General features: G+C 44.2%; 1 pseudogene; it reads right to left on the bottom strand.

Moving 5' to 3' along the window:
* Positions 1–412: 412 nt before the first annotated feature.
* On the bottom strand, positions 413–1,575 carry LOC138594361 (uncharacterized; annotated as a pseudogene).
* Between the last annotated feature and the right edge of the window lie 16,986 nt (positions 1,576–18,561).

Below are 18,561 nucleotides of genomic sequence, written 5' to 3'. Positions count from 1 at the left end.
TGTATCTAAAACCACAATTTGCCCTCATCTATAACATTTCCTCCAGTCAATGCTTGAAATATCTTCTTCAAAACAATGGGATGGACATGAGGTCACAGTGACCTTGACCTCTGACCTTTGACAACCAAAATCTAACTAGTTCAACTGTGGGTACAAAGGGACATCTGTGTTGAGAATATTCCCTCCAGGGGTTCTTCAGGTATTTCATTCAGAAGAATATGACAGGATTAATGGGCAGAAAAGTGTTTTTCCAGGACATTATGATGTCACGATGTAGCTGACCTTTGACCTTTTAGGTTAAAAAATTCTAACATCATCATTTTATCCTATTAGACCAACCTATTTCTGTGACCACATATTCATCAAGGCCAAGTGAGTGCAACGCTGCCGCTCAAGGGCCATACATGAAGCCTCAGAGTCTGGGGTCCAGGTGCCATATCCTGCCCTGCACCTGGGATAGCATATCCTGTCTGACTGGAAGACGCCATGGCTGGTCTTTCAGCATCCTGCGGATTTCCGCCATCCACGGTCTCTGCGGCCAATTTGGCGTCACCAAGAGTAACCTAGCATATAGCAGCCTCACTCTCCTTAGGAAAGAAGGCAGGAGGGGCAGGCGGGGAAAGGCATATAGCCTAGCGGCCCTGGAGGCCCATGCATTGACGACCACAGAGGGCAGTGGGCGTCCTCTTCCGTGGCAAAGAGGTCTACCTCTGCCCGACCGAAGCGGAGCCATATCTGATCCACTACCTGTGCATGCAAGCGCCACTCGCCCGGGTGAGGACCTCCCTGCGACAGTAGGTCTGCTACTGCATTCTGGGGCCCCGGAAGATGAAATGCCCTCATGAACACCCCCTTGGACTGAGCCCACAGAAGCAGCCATCCCACTCTGACATGCAAGGATGGAAAATTAAACCCGCCTTGGCGGTTGATATAAGACACCACAGCCATGCTGTCCGTCCTGACCATGACCTGCCTCCCCCGTATAATTGGGAGAAACTGTCTCAGGGCCATGAAAACTGCCTCCATTTCGAGTAGGTTTATATGCTGCTCCTGCTGTGCAGAGCCCCAATGATCCCGAACAGGGGGACACCTTCTTGGATGGCCCGTGATTGCCTCCACCACATGAGGACCCTGAGGCCTCCATGAGAGAGGGTAAGTATTTTTGACCTGTCTCTGGGCAGGCAAACTTTCCGGCGTCCAAACTAACACTGGAGTGGACGGCACAACCTGGGCAGCCGCTGCAAAGAGACCTAACATCCTCTGGCACTGCACTACGGACATTGTCCTGTGCGACAAGCAGCCTGTGATGCACTCCATGATGACCTTTCTCCTCTTCTCGGTCAAGCATGCCTTCATGGTGACAGAATCCAGAACAAGGCACAAATACGTGACTGACCTTACTGGGACCAGGTGGCTCTTTTCTGCATTCAGATGCAACCCAAGTGCCGCTAGATGTGCCAATACGGCTGCTGTGTGGCTATGCACCAGGTTCTCTGACGGAGCACACACCAGCCAGTCGTCCAGGTAGTTGAACACCTGAATGCCCTTCTGCCGCAGAGAAAAAAAGTGCAGCATCCATGCATTTAGTGAATGTCCACAGTGACAGGGACAGACCAAAAGGGAAGACATTGTACTCTAAGGCCCTGCCTTGAAAGGCAAACCTGAGGAACTTCCTGTGATCTGGATCGATGGGAATGTGAAAATAGGCATTGCGAAGGTCCACTGTTGTGAACCAATCGCCTGTCCTTATGGCCTGAAACAGAGACCCCAACCTGAGCGTACGAAAGGGAAGCACCTCAAGGTACCTGTTAAGCTGCCTCAAGTCCAGCATTGGATGGAATCCCCCGGTGCGTTTGGGGACAAGGAAGTAGTTGGAATAAAACTCCTGACTTCTTTCTCCTACAGAGGCTTTATTGCACCCTTCTCCAGTAAGGCAGAAACCTCATTGGCCAGAATGGCAGAACGGGATTTGTCCCTTACTTTTGTCTCCAAAACCCCTCAAAAGCGAGGGGGGCGGAGCCTGAACTGCAGGTGGTAGTCAAACTCCAGAGTGACGATGACCCACGGACAAGAGGTGCACTGACGCCAAGCGCTGAGGTGGGTGCTGGAGAAGGCTGACGTCACAGGCACTGGTGGCGCTTGACAGGATCTTGATCAGTGTGCTCCCGCCAGTGGGGGCAGCCACTTTGGCGATCCCGCACCTGCTGCGGGGGAAACCTCTGCCTCACATTCCCAAAACTCCGAGAGGAGCTCTGTTCTGTAAAGCGAGTTCACTGGACACTTCCACGCCTCTCCACAGGTCCCCGGGTCACAGGCCTCAACTGTCCAGGCTGGTGGATGGATTATGTGTGCTGCCTGACCTTCTGGGCCTAATCCAATGCAGCCTCTGCTGCAGGCCCGAACTTCTCACCGGGAGTTCTCGGAGCCTCCAAGACAGCAGCTCTGTCTGCATCCGCCAGTCCAGACTGGCACAGCCAAATATGGCGCTGGGTCAGCTGTGCCAGGGAATTGCCAAGAACCCTGGCCTTAGAATTAGCACCTTGGATGACTGTATCCACAACCTTCACCATTTCCAGCAAGAGGTCAGCTAGGCTCTTGGACTCCAGATCTCGAATGAGACCCTCTAAATACACCAGCAGAAGTGCATTAGTGCTCGCTAGTCTAGCAGCCATGGCTGCAGACTGATAAGCCTTTACCACCAATCCATTAGTGGCACGACACTTCTTATTAGGGTGGCGGGCAACTCTACTGCCTGTGGACGGAGCCCCAGCCAAAAGTGCAAAGGTTGGACCCACTTTTGTCACGCCATCCAAGCCATGCTCTGCAGCACCATTCAGGTTGCTGAGTGCAGAGCGGGGTGCAACAGCCTTACAAAGTCATGGTATACAGGCAGAGTGGCCTGCCTTTGGCCACTAGGGTCCCTGTGTAGTGCTGAGGCTTTGGGTGGAGAAGCTGGGGGAGGAAGCCCGGCAGCTGCCACTGCCCTCGAGAGTAGGGCCTCGACAAAAAAATCACTGGGCACAGAGCTGTCCTCACCCACCTGGGAGTCAGTGCAAACCTCCTCTTCTTCATCATAAATATCTATATGCCCAGAGGACCTTTATAGATGTTTTACAAAGTCATGGTACACAGGCAGAGTGGCCTGCCTTTGGCCACTAGGGTCCCTGTGTAGTGCTGAGGCTTTGGGTGGAGAAGCTGGGGGAGGAAGCCCGGCAGCTGCCACTGCCCTCGAGAGTAGGGCCTCGACAAAAAAATCACTGGGCACAGAGCTGTCCTCACCCACCTGGGAGTCAGTGCAAACCTCCTCTTCTTCAGCATAAATATCTATATGCCCAGAGGAGCCACAGCCAGAGCTGTTGGTCTTATCCAGATTTCCTGAGGCAGCAAGGGACACAGCATCAGAGTGTGGATGTCTATATGGAGGAGCCTGGCGTAGCAAAATCAAAAAAGCATTGCTGATTTGCAGCCGGTCGATGGTCTTGCGCATGTCCTCCAATTGCCAAGTGAGCTCGGTGGAACTGGACCCTGGGCAGGCGGCACACTATCATCCGGGCCACTGCCCCTCTCATCACTCCCCTGCTTAGACACCATGCTGTCTTCGTGGCAGGGAAAAACACAATGTGTCTCTCACTGAATACTCTGAGTAAATGAGAGAAACACATGCATTAAGTTACTTTTTACAGTTAATAAAAAGATGCAAAACATGCATTTCTAGACAAAATTATTGCATCAGAACAATGAAAAAAAGAGACAAACCTCCAAATAATTTCCGACCTGAGTGTAATAACACTCCAGAAACGTAGGTGGCGACAGCGCTCCCATTGATGCGGAGCGTCCAACACCTACCCCCAAGGAAGACGATGACGCCAGTCCACAGCAAAAAACATCAGAGCCAGAGCAAATGCGCTCCAACACAGTGGAGCTGTTGCTCTTAACTCTCGAGTATACTTAAAGAAATGATCTTCACAACATACCCACACTTAGCGAGTCAGTGTGAGATTATGCCCTGCACTTGACGAGCACAATCGTCACCTGGCTGTTTTGAAGGCAAAGGGTGGTCACACCAAATATTGATTTGATTTAGATTTCTCTTCTGTCCCTTCACTGCATTTTGTTAATTGATGAAAATAAACTATTAACACTTCCATTTTTGAAAGCATTCTTAGTTTACAGCATTTTTTCACACCTGCCTAAAACTTTTGCATAGCACTGTATATCTTCCAGGTGTTGCAGAGATATCATGTCATTTGTTTCCAAAGTTGAAGATAAGTTGAAGGCAATCCTGAGATACCGCATTCACATGAACGGGACAGACAGAAAACATGAAGTCCCAAAGGCTATCTTAGTTGCAGAGGCATGAAAATGACTGTTTATAGTACATTTGACTCAACTAGAGAGCCTCATAATCACTTTTTTTCTGAGCTGTGCTCATGGTTAAAATAATTTGATATAAATGTAAAAGAAACTTGTTTTGAAAATACAAAATTAAACCTGTTGAAACCATTGTTATCCTTTAAAAAAGTGAAAATCAATCAAACTGAGAGCAATGACATTATATTCCTGTAACAGAAGCAGTAACAATAACTTATTAACCATAAGTTATGGCATTTTTTTAACTCTGTGGCTGCTGCGGTTGAAATTAATAAATAAAATAATTTGCATGTAGCATTTTGAGACTCGGGTAAGCATCAAAAGTTATAGTATTTGCAATGGTCGCAGTGCAAATGTTATTTTGCTAATCTTTTTATGGAAAAACAAACAATATACTGTCCAGTTTACAGGCTTTACTGTTAGCAATCTAACAGTGTTCAATACAGTAAACCACAGTGGGCATTGTGCTATCGACGCTCACCAAGCACTTGGCATATTATTCATCTTTTGTTTAACTGCTGTTTTTTTACTAAAGCAATAGTATAAACAAAAAGTAGGGGTATAGCTGCAGCATATGTGAGTCCACGGAGCAACATTAACTCAAATAAACTATACACAGCAGCCATTCACTGATAGCTCTCCAGAAAACAGAGCAACACTGGGAAAAACAATTGTGGTAAAGAGCACTCATAAATGAACAGGAGCCTAAAGGGGAGAGCTGCCTCCTCCCAGTGGAACAGAGATGCATGTGCAGATGATAAAAAGATACACTAAAAATATTTATTTATCCTCATCAACAGGGTTTGCAGGAGGTATTTTATGTGAAACCAGCTCATTGGAATATTTGAATCAACCTCGTGTTAGGCTTAATGTCATGTTCAGTGAGCACAAAACGTGGACAACTTAGTCTCAAAAACTCAATGTCAGGTAAACCCCAAACAAAAAACATAGACAGAGGAGAAAGTGGGGGGGATTGGATCTGATGTAAATAAGGTAAAGCCATTCTGTCAATTTATAGCTTTAATCTTGCAAATCCAATTTTGAGCTTTGTATCATTTACAGTTCATTTATCCGTAACGGCACCTTTTCCTTTATCTGCTCTCACTTCAGGGACAGGTTACGCAAATCCTGACATCTTCAGAGCAATATCCACCCTGAGATCTGTAAAAACACAAATAGCTGTAAAGAAAACCTTGAATGGACTTAAAAATGCAAAAGCATTCAATTTATGAGTGATAGTCGCAAGAAATTAATCAGGAAAATAGAGGACACATTTCAAAGCTCTATGATTCAGCACACAAAGTGACCCTGGCTGAATAGATATCAAGTTTCTTTCCAGCTTCTTCCTAGTCTTCATCATATGAGTCAAACTCAAACTTCCCCAATATAAACCATGTGAAACTTGTTTTTTTTTTTTTTTCAAAGTCAAATATTGCTTTTGAAACCAGACAGGCAGCAGGAGAGTGGGGGAAAAACTGTCAGGAGAGACGGGAAGAACAAGGGAGGCAAGAGTAATTGAGGAGAGAGTGGCAGAGGGAGAGACAGGGAAGAGAAGGAAGTGAGTCAGAAGGCTTTATTTGTCTGTATGGATGGATGTGTGTTTAGACATGCTTGTCTTAACTTCTAAATCCTCAGCAAAGTCAGAGGAGTCTTTCATTCCCAGGATGAGTAAACATTGGCCCGCGTTCTGTCAGTGCGAGTGCTGCACCTTCAACCAAAAAACAGCCGGTTTGTTTCCCTCTGTATCCCCACGCCAGCAGCTTATTTTAGAGACAACAAACAGCAAGAGGAAAGGAGTGAGTGTTGCCAAAAAATAACTATTTTAAAAATTTAAATAATATTCTTCACCAGTGTGCTTAATGAGAAAACAGAAGAGGAGGTGTGGAGGTAACACACACAGGCCTCGCTATGGGATGCAAACCTCATGGATAAATCAGGTTCCAGATGTAGTTTTTCTTAAAGCTATGGTTTTGAGTTCTCATACCTTAAGTATTTATATGCTAAAGTTGTTGTTTGTTTAGCTAGTAGGAGATTCTTTTTCATTTTCTCCTGCATAATGGGGCGAGACTCATAGCTTCCATCCAAATACTAGTTTATCAGCCTCCCTTGCTCCCTGTTATCTCCTCATTCACTCCTCACAGCACACACAGCGCTGCCATCATATCAGGAAACACACACACCTTATTTATGCACTAGCTGCGATATTTTCTTTTTTTAACCCTAAAGACTATACTGTATGTCTCAAGGAATAAGTAAATATCTTATCTGCTCCATATCTGTCTGAAAGTTTATGGCTCCCCCCCAGCTTTGTCCAGGAGATACTGAGGTAAATATTGGCCTGCTGCACCCTTGGGGCACATGTTTGTCCATAAAAAACATCTATTGCTGCACAAGCTGTTTGGAGGACAGTGTATAAAACTGTAGTTTTAATATTTAATACATTAAAACATATGATGGGGAGTTGTTACTAACATTAGCAAGGAAAAATCTAGATTTTGCTCCATATTTGGTCTCCACCACCGACACTTTATTTTATCTGACTATGCTCTTGTCCCAAGTTACTAAAAGATGTCTCTTTTGTCACTAGTATAAATGTTTGATGTCTCAGTTAATATTATGTTTGGATGTATCGAATTCTGAAAAAAAATTCCATTTACTGTTAAAGGTGCTATATGTAACTTTCAGAAAATCCTCATTCCTAGCGACATGGTTGGCTGTTGAGGTAACTGCAGTCAACCTTCTTGTATGCACTTGCGCGGACACTCGCACGCATGGACGAACATCCGGGGTTTTTGCCAAAGACACACGAAACCAGGCATGCTCAATCTCGTAACTTACCGGCTCTGTGTACTTTTCACTGATGAGACGTGTTCATTGACCGGTATCATGTTGACCAGCATCATGTTGTCGAAAATCAACACCATTTGTCATAATACCTAAGTTAATATCATGTTAGCTGGCAAAGTTATTTGTCAAGCTAACCTGACAACACTGACATTCACACTTGGATAGTATTTTGGTTGTTATAACGTTAGCGAGCTGGCTAAAGTTAGCCAACTAGCTCTAACATAACTACATTGCATGGATCTGGCATTGTGCTTTGTAACCAAATGGCAAATTACTCAATTACCAGCCAGATCAGCCCTGGGAGTCTGCATGAGTTAGCAAATGTTATCCACTCGACGGTGTTTTGCTACGTTGCCTAACTGGCAAATTGTCTGAGATAGCAGACAAGCTAACGGTAGCTTGTTGCCAGCTTACAGCTGGTTGGCTAACCTTAGCCTAGCCAGGTAATGCAATGATATTGGCCAATAGAAAACAATCGGTACTTACACATTTGCTCTGTTCTGCTACATAATTCACTGTTGGCCAAAATCAACACTGTTTGTCATGCTAGCTGGCAAAGTTATTTGTCAAGCTAGACAACTGACTTACACACTCAGATAGTATTTTGGTAGTCATAACGTAAGCGAGCATGCTAAGGTTAGACAACTAGCTCTAACATAAATAGACGCCATGAGGCATTGCTTTGTAACCAAACAGCAAATTACACCAGCGAACCAGCAAATCATCACAAGCATCAGCTAACATTAGCCAGGCAGGGCAGGACGGCTGGAGAGAGCTGGCATGAAGCACTTGTGCTGTGAGAGAAAAAAACGCTGCACCTGGTGAGAGAACGCTGCACGCGGGTTTTGTTTCTATGGCAACAATAAGTTGTGGGTCTGTTTTGATCCCCAAAAGCAATCGAAGGTCTCCATGATTCACATGCCCTGCCGATGTTGACTCTAGTTTTCCCTGACGTCAATCACATTCCTGTTTGTCCAGACGGGCTTCACTAGATAAAACTTACTTTTTTTTTTTATTCTTGTGTACTTTGTCTTGGTGTTGTTGTGGGTGCTGGCCGTTTGTTGGCATAATAAATCTCCATTTCACAGCTTGCGTTGTCTCGTGTTGCACACTGTTGACAGAATTAACTCTCGGCAGAGGTACTCTACCGCCCCGAGTGCTTTACATAAAAACCGGCCCACAGGTTGTTAGGGTCAATGGGGGGAGTTGGGGAAGGTCTCATTTTGTAAGTTCCCTTCAAAAATTGGTAATAAAAAATTATATTTAATTGATAAATACATATCAGATTATACATATAGCCCCTTTAACTGTGAAGGAACAGATAAGTAGTTCAGTTTTAGCACAAAGCTCATTTTTGCTCTCAGAGCCCAAAGCAGGTCGTCTCTGCAGAAATTCAGACAAAAATTAGATGCAACAGTGTTACTTTCTTTTCTCCACACATAACGTCCAGAGTAGATTAAAAAAACAGAAGTGTGATGCAGCAAAGAGGTAAGGATGCTGTCCCATAGAAAAGGTTTTTCAACTGTATCAATGTTTTCATCAGAACATTGATCATCAGAACAGACTCCTCCTGCACACACTATCTGATTTATGAGACAGGGACAGTCAATATTTGGACAAAAGCCACATGCATTTTTTCTATTTATTCTATCTATACGATAAGACACTTGCACATGCTGTTAACTTTTCCTGAAATTTGTTCACTGTCAACACTGAAACACCAATAAAAAATACTACAGAATATGGATTTTTTCCACATACGAATTTATTTTACATGAAATAAAACTGAATTAAATTTAATAACCCAAACACAGCCTTTATGGTCTTTAAAAAAAAGAAAAGCAAAAATAATAGCGGCTGAAAAACAGCCTGTGCTTTCTACAGATACATTGTGAAAGTCTTAATCCTGCAGTATGTTTTTAAGATGAGAAAGGTTTTTTATTCTTTCAGGAATATGTTAGTTTCACATTTGCAGATCCCCAAGTCCAGAACGCCATATTCTTCTACAGTTCACTAATGAGCAGCCGAGCACAGTGGGACTTAAAACCAAAACAGCAACGACACTGTCATTCAGATAAATTCCCTGGCCTGGCTTCTCTCTGTGGTAACAGCTCAGTCTGGTGACTTTCCAGCTGGGTCTCTAAATTTGGCCAAAAGAAAGAAAGTTTTGGCTACAATTACAATGTTTCGGAAATGAAGCAACATGCAGTAATTGGGGCATAGTTAAAATTTCCGGTCGTGTCTTTTTAAAACCAGCATGTTTTCCATCAAACGTTCCACTCTGATGTTTTTGTTATTTAACGGCTGGACCAGTTGAGCTTTTATAGAGGTTGAAACCAAAACAGCAGCCCAACATTTTACCACATGTGCTGTGTTAAAGCCTCTCATCATGTGTTAAAGGCACTCCTACTCCGTTCATTTAAAGGCCCTGGAAACTCGGCTTCAAATAGCAACAATGCATGTATGATATGTCATAAAGCATCCACAAAAATCTGAGTGAAAATAAATGTTCAGAACAACTAGAAAATCTTGTTGAAAATTGGCTCATTTGGCTATTCAGATCATTTCTCAGGACTGTGTAGTCGTTGCAGATCCCGTGCTGATTGACACCTGCTGGGGCCCGCCTGTCAGCGTTCTCATGGCAACTGTCAACACAGCAATGGCGCATGGGAAAGCAGTGTTTCCGCTAGGACTTTTTTCAGCAGCAGGGTAGAGGGTTTGTTGTACTACCCAGGTATGTGCGCATGTGCACATCATATCAAAACTATTGCTGTCAGGTGATTATAAAGAATGAATCTAATTCATTACAGGCTTTAATCAATTGATTTCAATTAATCTCATATCAACGATTTCTGTGAGAAGCACATAACATGTAGACTGACCCTCTTTCTAGATGGTTATTTCTTACTTCCACACTTTAATTGTACTCTCTTCTTCACGTCATTAAGTTTTAATTCACAAACTACTTTAATCTGATCACTTTGCTTCAGTCACCAACACACCTGAACCTCTGCTCTGTGAGTCCCCCCCGTTTCTGTCTCTCTGTCTGCTGTGCTGACTGCCTTCATCAGCAGTCTGTTTAATTAAGTCACAGAAGTCGCAATTCAGTTCTCACAGTAAGTGAGCCACGTGTGGACGAGGAACATTATTAATGACGCAGCAATCAAAACGATCGATCGTTACCAAATGACATCTCCTTTTACAAGCTTTATAAACCGTGACAATCAATGTATTTACAGTATTACGGAATTAGATAGACAATATCTCCTCATTTCAGTATAATATTGTGCAGCTTGCTGGAGGGAGATCGCCAGGGAGCTGAAAGTTTGATATTGAGCGCACAGCTGAAATGGGCACGTGGATTGTTTACATTGCGTATTAGAACTGCATATGTATGCCGATGTCAGCGATGTGCAGCGGACCCTCTTTTGCCGTTAGAAGTAAACTGGTCCCGCTGTTGTTTATTTGGTTGCTAAGACTTCACGAGTTCACTGTTTCAGTGGTCTTCCTCAATGAGGAGATGATGGATGATCGTTGATTTGAAGCGGAAATCTCCAAAGAGTCGTTTAATTACAACTCCTGAAGCAGCAGCTACAACAATTCACTAAACGTATGTAGCGGAAACACTGCTGCTTCTCCAAGTCCGCTGCATTTAGAAAATAAAAGAATGACACGTTGTCATCTCAAATGGTAGATGTGCACCCGGGGACAGCACACACAGGCATGATGGGGAAAAAGGCGATCGTTAGATAACTGCAACAGGTATGTGCAGAGGCGTTTAGGGTATGTGGACACAAGTTAGCTCGGACTCAGAGACGAAGATTGATCGCGAGCTGAGAAGTGTTATGGCACCTGTGAGGGGCAACTGCGGTTGATTGGATTGGAAAATAATTTCACTAGGAGTCACTGTTACCTGGCTGCCATACATTGACTGTACACATGAAATAGATGTAGATAGTTTTCTCAGCTGCATTAATAAAAGTAAAATGGAAATACACATTTAGACTAAGTGTTGCATTCTTTTCGCCCTGGATATCTGAATGAGGAAAAAAAGATAAGGGGGAGTGAAATCCCCTCAGTTTGTTGAATACTGTGTTTAACCAGGAGCATGAGGGGCTCTGCTAAGAGCAAAGGATATTGCAGCTTTACATGACAGCTGTGACGTCTGCATCGCTTTTTTAACTTTAACACAGATCAGACCACGACAGTAGCCTGACCATGAGACCTTACCATGCTGTCCAACCCTGGGACACGGCTTTGACTTTCCAGCGACTCACTCAAGCCACCTCCATGGCTTTCCTCTCTTCTTTGGAGGCCCTCGACCAGAAGAGGGGGGCCTCGCACCTACCTAGGCCTGCTCAACCCTCCTGGACTCTGCCGACTACCTTGTGGTGTGGCAGCCTGCTGATTGCCAGATCTACCTCTTCCTTGGCTTTCCACTTCCTTCCAACCAACCGTGCCTTCTCCTGCTTGTATACCAGGCTGATGAATCGCAGCTGCAGTTGCAGTATGTTCCTGCCGAGGAGGGGAGGAAGAGCAACAAAAAGTTCAGCTCAATCCTACCACACTGTGGAAGGGGGTTCAGTTTGTGGTTGCCAGCTTTGTAGCAAGTGGAAAGCTAATCTAGGTGGTCCAGGGAACACCTGATCGCCTTGTCACAAAAAAACCTGACCACTGATTGCAGAGGACTTTACAATACACAATCTTCAGAAAACGCTGGCCGTTCAGTCCAGTCAATGCTGCTGCTTTTCACGTGCTTTTCTGCCAGTCACCCGGATATTTCTAAGCTTCGTCAAACAGCTCTTTGGGGTTCAGGTATTGTTCTGGTTTTAATGTTGGCCTTAATTTCTTCTATGATGGGGGATAACCAAACGTAAGATCATGGAGGGGCTTGACAATAGCAGAGTAACCCTTCACAAACCTTCTATAGTACCTAGCAAAACCAAGAAATGATCTTAGTTCTTTTAAGGTTTTGGGTAATGGCCAGGTTGTGAGGGTGGAAATCTTGTCTGGATCAGTGGCGGGAAACAACATCCCAAGCAACGAACATTTCTCCATCAGACGCTGAAAAGTGCTTGGTGCGTTTGTTAATACTTGGGGCATGCAATTAAACTCCCAGAATCCTAAGGGACATACAAAGATTGTTTTGGATTTGTCTGCTTCGTCCATTTCAATTTAGTAGTCACCAGATTTTAGATCGAGTACTGAGAACCATTCAGATCCAGATAGTGCTGTGAAAGTGTCCTCCAGCTTTGGCAAAGCATACGCATCCTTGATGGTTTTTAGATTAAGTTTCCGATAATCAATAAAAAGTCGAACACTGCTTGTCTTTTTCCTCACCATCACAATGGGTGATGCAGTCAGGAGCGAACACTTCCTAGATATGACAGGACCATGGATCGTTGTCTGAAACTGGACACACCTGAGACACTCCCTCCGCTAAACATTGGCATCAGAGTGGGCCCCAAGTTCCCTGCAGATGCGTCCTTCATCCCTCCTGCTGAGAATGATCAAGTGTTCAAATCATGTCTCCAAGTGTACTATGTCTGGATGCTAAGCAGGTATGTGTAGCTGAACATAACTATATTTGATATGAGGATATAATAGAAGGATGTTTAGTCACTACATATCTAATTAAGCGCAACAGGTAAGGCAAGATTTTAATTATGGTGAAATGATTGTTCCAGGGTTATCTCAAGTACCGGCAAGCAGAGGGTGCCGGGTCTGGATGGCTTCATATCATCCACTGGTGTTACTCCTCAAAAGAAGTCTACCATCAACTATTACATGCCTATCCACCAGCCCATCACACAGTATGAGGTGGTACAGGAGCTCCTAAAGCAGACTGAGGAGGCTACAGCTGAGGTCGGTCAGAAGTACACCATCAACACCTTTGATCTGGGCGTGTCCATGAAAGCTCTGCAACTGGTCTGGAAGTCCCCAGAAAAGTACAAGCACCACCTAGTCCTCCTAGGGCAGTTTCACACCGCCATGAACTACCTTGGCATGAGCACCAACCATAAGTGTCGTGGTTCAGGCTATGCTGAGATCCTCCTTGAGGCTCAACTGGTAACAACTGGCTGTCTAAAAAGTGTCTTAAGTGGAAAGGCATACTCCAAGGCCATCTTCTGCCTAAAGACCGTTTGCGAAGCACTGGAGCGACTGCTGCTGGAGCGCTTCATAGAAGAGGAGGATGTCCAGCTCACACCTGAGGCTCTGCTCAACCTGATCAAATCATGTGTCCCACAGAACCTCGACCTTGTACTCCAAGATGACTCCACCCTCAAGATCATTACACGTTATCTGGAGTACCAAGACAAGGTCCGCAAGGGTCATCTTGGTAAGACAGCGATGTTCTGGCTATCAGTCATGGACCACGGGCGACGGGTTTTCAGGCTCCTCTTCTCTGTGTAGACCAATAATCTTGCACTGTTCCATAAGTGCAACGGGGACATGGCGGACTTGTTCTTTGCTTTTGATGGTCAGAACTACTCCAGGTAATTAGTGTTACATTGTGTATTATTAAGATAGTGATACCTCAAAGCATACAGTATAACAAGCTACATTCAACACTCAACAGCATTATTCCCGCTGCATTAGGAACCTGGTCTGGTTTGAGGTCTTCCTCAGCAACCTCGACCTGACTCATCCGGGTGCTACAGACCTCATCAGGAAAGGGGCTATTGCTGTGGCTCGCTCCCTCATCCCTGGTAGTCTGTGTGCTGTTGACAAGACAATGGAAGAAACCTTCATGAAGTTTGCCAAGTCCTCAGGTATGTACTAACAACTGTAAATTCATAATAAAAATAGTAGATTATATATTTGAAGCATGGCTTCTGCTATATATTAAATAGGAATCTGTCCCATATTACAGGAGGTCTGCTCGGCATCTTCACCAACTTCCCAGCCTATCAGCGCTGGTGTCGAACCACGTCAGAAAGAGCCCAGTACTATCAAATGTTGCTCGACATGTGTGGACTCATTGATGACCCTGAGTTCCCCAAGACAGGGAGACATCGCGAACTGGAGACAGCTTAGATCATGAAGAGTGAGCAGGCAGTCCAGCACACCATCGTTGCCATCAACAGCTTCATCAACCCGTTCAAAATAACGGACAAGGAGCGCCTCTACCCTATTGCCTCCGGTGCACCTGTCTCCCGGGTGTTATCTAGCAAGCTAAGTTGAATGTTTTATATTGTCTTACAATGGTACATCTTTGATTTGTGTGTGGTTTAATGTTAGCAATTCAAGTAAGACCTCTTGGGCGCTCTGTGGCCGTGGACTGCTCCATAGACATTTTGGCGCCGGCGCAAACTCCGAACAAGCATTCTTTACGTCAACTTCTCTCAAAAGGCCTCGTGTTGAGCACAGCACGTTCGACTCCAGTGCAAACGAATCCTGCTGCACAAAGGAGCCTCGGGATTCTACCTATGAGCCTGATGTGACACAAGAGGACTGTGAAAGGTAGGCTGTAGTACTGTGTGTGCGCAGGGATGATAAACCAAATGCAGATACTGTCTACACTCTATAATCATAGTCAATAGCCCCCCCCACTAAGGTTTGGCTATTGGCTATATGCTATACAGGTTTTGAATTAGCTACCTTCTCTGCTTCTCTCACATCAAACAAAGCTAATTAGAAAGTGTCATGTCTTACATGTGTGTCTGTGCACTTCTGCTTTTGTCTTTTTCGTGTACAGTGCTTGTCTACCGCTGTACAACATTAGAAAATACATTGTGTATAAGGACAATCTAATCCAGCTTTTCAGGACGTGCTCAACATGCACCCACACCTGCCAAATTGAGAAATTTGTTGTTGGGACCCTTCTCTCTGTGACACAGGTAATTACAACCTTACTACGGACAAAATAGTATTAACACAGGTTTACATATTTTACATTTAAACAGGCTGGTACATCATGTTGCTGAATTATCACACACAGGTATGTTCTCACTGCCACCACAAAAATCTGTGGAAAAGCCAGCCCTTCATCGGTAACATCCCAGCTGGCAATCTTCAACTGTCAGCTGCAGTGGCCTTCAATGGGGCTTCTTATGTTCAGATTCACAAGGTTTTAATTTTTTTCCTATATACTGCATATTTTTAATTTATATTTGGTATACTCTGCATGGAATATGGTTAAGTGTGATAAAGAATGTGTCGGGTTGTTTTTCAGGTACTGTCATCGCTGTGTCTGGAGTGCATGTCTCCCTGGACCTACTTCAATCAGCGCAAAGCTTTCCTCCAACCAGCCATCCTCTGGCAGTGGAGGGCTGAGCAGCAGCAGGTCATAGAAAGGGCAAAGCAGTCAGGAAAGCCCATCACCTTGGGTGGTGACATGAGAGCTGATTCACCAGGTTTGTACTTGTTATTTCTGAGTCAGTTAACAATAGAAAAAGTTCTTGTTCACTGCTGTGTGATTTCAATTCTTATGGGAATTGCTATGTCAATGCAGACCTATAAAACAGTGCCTTTCAGTGACCTGTCTTCATTTTCCCCTAAGGACATTGTGCCAAGTTTGGGTCCTATACAATGATGTGCTTGGATGACAACAGGGCGGTGGACATCCAGCTTGTACAGGTAAATTAGAAATGAAAGTGTTTCCCACTATTACATGTATAACAATGTAACAAAAGCATTGTGTTTTTAAGTTTGTTTGATAAATGAGGGCCATTGTGTTTCTTGTTCTTTTTAATATATCACAATAGCAACCTCTAACTGTGTTTTATATCTATTTCTGGCATAGGAAGCAAGCCTAGTTTTGGGTAGCAACATAAATATATGCAGCCCTGAAAATTCAGTCTGGGATGTTGCTGATGACACCAGTGTACCCCCCCCCTGGAGAGGACTGAAAGCATATTTGTAAGTTCATGTTTGGATCCAAACCCAAGTAATGTGTTTATCCAAACCCTGATATATTTTATACTTCTCTGTAATAGCCCTTGTAGCTGTTACTGCAACACAACATAGCAAGTTATAGCTTAACTCTAACACAGTGTAGGGTGTAAAGAATGGTAGTCAGGTTCAGTTAGTTTTAAGGTTGTTTAATAGGCATTGTAAGATTTTCATACCTTTGTCTTGCATGTAATTGATCTAAAGGCAAGGCAAAATTATTTATTTAAATGCCTCTTGTAAATTTTATTCCCAGCTCACCAAAGATCATCTGGAAAAGATATCCAAGGCAACCGATAGAGGTGACAGCTCTACGAGCTGCATTGAAAGCAGCGGGGACAAATATTCCCCGTCAAAAGCCTCCATACATGGAAGCAGTTCAGAGAGTGACCATCTTACGATTGTTGTTCCACCAGCGAAATGTAAGAAACAGAAATCAAAGAGAACCTATAGAGGAAAGACATTGCACAGAACCTCTTCAGATAAAAATGAGAAGACAGCGGAAACTGAAACCTCTGATGACAATAACAAGAAGTCTCTGTGATGGAGCTGCAAAAAAAGAAAGACGATGGAAGAGTTTACAGTAAAATGCATTACTGTCTGTACTGCCCCAGGCACTGCCTTAAAATGTCAAGACACTTGATACGCAAACACAGCAATGAAACAGATGTAGCAAAAGCAATGTCTTTTCCTTTGAACTCAAAGGAGCGTAAACTGCATTTTGACCTTATGAGAAATAAAGGAAACCGTGCACATAGTAATCAAGTCCTTAAAGAAGGAAGTGGAACACTCATCCCGAGTCAGCAAAGCAGTCAACCAGTGAAAGCTAGTGAGTACATGCATTGCATTAACTGCTGTGCTCTGCTTAAACGAAAGTCTTTATGGAGACACATGTCCATGTGTAAACTTTCACAAAAATGTAGCACAACAAAGCCAGGCAAAAGTAGGATCCATCGAGTAGGACTCAGAGAACATTTGTATTCAAAGCATGGACATGACAAGACCAAGCATGAGTACATTAGACAAAAAATGCGAGAAATAGGTAGACTCATTCTCAGCTCAAGAAAGGCTGGAAGACTGACACAACTGGAAGACTTCTATGTGCCTTCGAACTTCAACTTTGTGGTTCAAGCAGTTAAAGATGTTGCAGGCTTTGATGACGAGAAGACCCCCAAAAAATCTCCATCCTTGGCTCTGAAACTTGGCCATAGTCTCAAGAAGATAGCAGATATTCTTGAGTGTGAGGCAAAGATGGCAGAGTATGAAAATGAGGACTTTCTCAAAAATCTAGAAAGGAGCCGGGGTCTCTATGAGAAAAAAGTGGGATGTGTGCGTGTCATCGAGTGCCCTACAAACTCTTAAAGAGGGTAAGTGGAACACTCCTCAGCTTCTCCCTTTCACAGAGGACGTAAAGAAGATGCATATGTATATCGATAAGTGCAGAGAAAAATACCAAAGCAGACTACAGGATGAACCAAATAAGAAGAACTGGTCTAAGCTGGCCAATTTGACTCTTTGTGAGGTTATCCTATTTAATAGGAGACGGGAGGGGGAGGTGTCCAAGATGCCGCTGAGTGCATTCACCCTGAGAGACACTTCTGGGGTCCATTCAGAATTTGGCACTTGGACTTTCAGAGATGGAGCAAAAGCTCTGCCAGCATTTTCAACGCATTGAAATCAGGGGGAAGAGAAACAGGAAAGTCCCCATCCTTCTGACACCAGACATGCTGTCCTCAATGAAAGCCTGGGTTGCACATCGGCGGGCCTGTGGTGTTCCAGAAGAAAATCCCTTTTTCTTCTCCAGACCTGAAGCAGAGACTCACTTTGGGGGTTCAGATGCCATCAGACAGATTGCAAGGGAGTGCGGGGCCAAGCACCCTGAAACCAGAGCTGCCAAGCGTCACGCTTTGAGTCTGACAGTCACGCAATTTGACCCATTCTCACACCACACGCCACACTTGACATTTCTCACGCTTATATTTCCCCATTCAATACTCTATATTTATTTTTTTCATGATAATAAACTTTAGAGAGAACAGAGAGAGAAGTCGTCCATCTTCCTTCTACATGATGAGGTAAATTGGGAAGGTTGGGATACAGTTTGCTAGTATGATGTACTATCTTTGTTCCTTTTTTATTAGCACGAAATAAATGTAAATTTGTAAATCTTTTCTGAAATTTTTAGATGAGGGGTTTCATCCGCAAGCTGCTCTCGAAGTTTCTGAAGCCCGCAGCATTGCAGCACTGGGAACTGCATGAAATCCGCTTTAAGGAGCCATCCAACCAACTGCCAGGTAATTAGTAATTGTCCCAGTTTTACATCAGAATATGCACATGCACTATTCACTCACTGATCTCACTCAACACACTATTTGTTAGAGGGCTGCAGTCATCTCGTCACACACATGGGACCACAATGGAAACAAGTCCCCAGGTCTTTTTTGTTTAGCC

Source organism: Semicossyphus pulcher, unplaced genomic scaffold, assembly GCF_022749685.1.
Source record: "Semicossyphus pulcher isolate SPU_LCO1_2020_fin unplaced genomic scaffold, fSemPul1.0.p SCAF_17, whole genome shotgun sequence".
Classification (NCBI taxonomy): Eukaryota; Metazoa; Chordata; class Actinopteri; order Labriformes; family Labridae; genus Semicossyphus; species Semicossyphus pulcher.
The sequence above is the reverse complement of the archived record's forward strand: the minus strand, read 5'-3'. Positions and strand labels throughout refer to the sequence as shown.